We start from the raw sequence: 3,097 nt of genomic DNA on the forward strand, positions 1-3,097 counted from the left end.
TTCTTTGAATTGAAGATGGCTAGTGGTACTACTTTAGCAGCTCATGTCAACTATATGTGGAGTCTTATGACTCAATTAGCTTCTATCAACTCTCCTATTACTCCAGATGATGCTATGGTAGTGTTACTTAAGAGTATGCCTGAAGATTATGATCACATAGTTACCACTTTGAAAAATCTTCCTAATCCTAATCTTGAAGGTATTATCTTTGCTCTCCAAGAAGAAGAAAGGCATATGGAGCTCAGGAAAGGCAATGACACTGTTTATGCTGTAAAAGTCCAGAAGGGCAAGTATACCCCTTGCAATCACTATGGAAAGACAAATCACCTTTCAAAGGACTGCTTCAAAATTAATCCATGCAAGCACTGTGGCAAGAACAACCATAATGAGAAGTTTCGCAGAGCCAAAGCAAAGACAGAAAATGCAAATCTACTTTCAGTTGAAGAGCCTCCACAAGATGAGGCATCCCATGAAGATTATGCATTTTAAATCATCTCTATGTATGCTCCAGATCTCTCTTTTTATGTCAAGGTACTTAGCCTGGATAGTCCTCCAAAATGAATGAAATAAACTATTGTGTTTTTTTGTGTTTTGTAAACACCTCTGGTCACCTTATGATGTAGGCCATGTGTATGTTTTGCTCCATGGTACCTCCTGCAGACATTGTGTGCATGTACATGCAGGGGAGATAACCATTGGAAGGTCTTTTTGTATCCCTTTTATTTACCTTACACCCAAGGGAACCCTTGCTAGCATGAGAACCTAGCCATAGATTTATCCTTGACCACCATGAGATGGCATGAGAAACTATGAGACTAGATGTATCCTTGACATAGCCTGAGGCATTTCCTTGAGGGGGGGTTTGATGGGATATCTCAAGATGTATGCCTCAGGCACACCTTGGTTTCTATGTGTGAGTGCTAGAGGCACAATTAGGTGCCCACAAGCATAGTTAGGTGGTGGAGAGCCACATAGGATGATTGAGAGAATCTAGGAGCAGATTGAGGAGATGATTGTGGAGCTCTGAAGTCATCAGTGATGTCAGTGAGCATGTATGAGGTGCCTACTTAAGGACCTCACTCTTCTTCATTCTATAAGCAAGTAATGCAAGTATTCTGAGTTTGTGTCCACTCTTTCCTTTCCTTTCAGCTTACCAACAGATCCTCTTGTTTCTATTGATGAGCACAACATTTACAATGAAGAGACCATTGATAAAGAAGTTGAGGAGTAAGAAGCTGCATTGGACCTAGAAGTTTTCCAGAGACCTCCTAAACCCCCTTCCACTTCTAAAATTATGTGTACCTTGGGCACCACCTTTTTTGACGCTGTAATAGAGATATGGTTTCTTGCTCCTCTTCTTGTCGATGGAGAACAATACCTCTTTCTCCATGACATCAAGGTTATGTTTGGTCTTTCATGTTTTTTGTCTTCTAGCGTGTAGAAAAACAATGAATCTCTTAAAATAATAATGACTTTATGGGTAATTTATATGACCCCCCTCCCCTGCCCCCCCACACACACACATTCACATTTTCTACACTCTTACACACATTCATGTAGTTACTGACATGTAGTTATTCATATTATCCCCCCATTCCCCCCCCCCCCCCCTATTTTTTCTTTAACCTCATTTAAATTCCCATTTTTCTTGTTTCATCACCCTTTAAAACACCCCAATTTCCTTCTTTAAATCATATTTTTTTGGGATGAAAACTAAAAAAGAATCCCCCATACTTTCCTTTAAAAATATATTTTCCCCTTTTCCTTTATTTTAAATGTTCAATTTTTTTCAAACCTTTTTTCCTTTTAAATAAAGGTCATTTCTTAGGATAGGAGCATATTTCCTATGTTCGATGACCCCACATACTAGGAGGTCATTGGTGTCCACCTCCCTAAACCCCTAGGGTGTAAGCTGGGCTTGAAAGAAATCTAAATGCTTCATGAACCTGGGTTCTTGATTGAATGGGTACTTCAAGTAATCAATTAGTACCCATATTTTTTGTAGACTCATCGAGTTGATATGCAATACTCGCGATGTGGTCTTGCATATACTCGATGAAGTCATCAAAATTGTCTCGAGCTCCCAAGTAGGTGCCTAGGACATCTATACTCTTATAAAAGACAAAGAATAACTCCTCCTCCCTATCAACTAACAAGTATGGGAGATGAAATCAAGGAAGCCACACCTAGAAGAATCCATGGTAGTTTGCTAGCTAGGAGAACTATGGCTATGATAGTGAAACTTTGAAACTAAAGTAACTTTATAACTATATATTATCAAATGTTCTAAACATAATTAATAAATTAAATTCTCTTTTTTGGGAAAAATTTTGACATGTAACCAAACCATTTAAAACAACAAAATAAATTGCACCACTATGAATTGAAAAATGTCAAAATCCACACTATTCATCATCTTCAATATTGCAGGAGGGATAAAAGTGGCACTATGCATGCACTTCTCTGCATGCTTGCCTACCTTTTCACCATTTAGGGTAAAATGGAAGGACTCAGACATGCCATTCTCCATGACCAATAGGTGTTTTTGTACATCCTTGAGAGTCCATTGTAACATATTATGGACATATCCTAAATGAGAATCATTACATAGACTTACTTTTGTATTATCATCATTGTTAGATTCAAGGGGGAGCCAAATATAACATTTGGTGGCAAGATTTGTGGTACTTGACAACCACAATGTCCTTACATGCATGGCCACCCTTTTGTTCACTTGACCTTCTTCCCTAATTCACCCCAAGCAATTCCTCAAGGGCACTCTCATGTAGGTGCTTGCATGACCACATGGTTTTTGTTTTTTGCATCTGGATATTCTGAAAACAATAAGCAAAAATGTGAAGAGGAATAAACCAAGAAAACCTTACCCAAGTAGAGCCAAATGTAAACTTCATGGACATGCCCGCATCCTTTGCAATCTTATCCTTGTATGATTGCACTGTTCTTGTGTCCACCATGTTGCAATCCATGTCTTCAAGTTGTATTGGTGCAATGCATTCAAGATGGCCATTGGCCATAGCTTTTTGCCATCCTTAGAGTAATGTACAAGTGGCATTATACCAATAGATATTTCTCTATT

The sequence above is a fragment of the Dipteris shenzhenensis genome, chromosome 6 (assembly GCF_047967505.1).
Source record: "Dipteris shenzhenensis isolate YYH24624 ecotype China chromosome 6, Dip_SZ_1.0, whole genome shotgun sequence".
In the NCBI taxonomy this organism is placed as follows: domain Eukaryota; kingdom Viridiplantae; phylum Streptophyta; class Polypodiopsida; order Gleicheniales; family Dipteridaceae; genus Dipteris; species Dipteris shenzhenensis.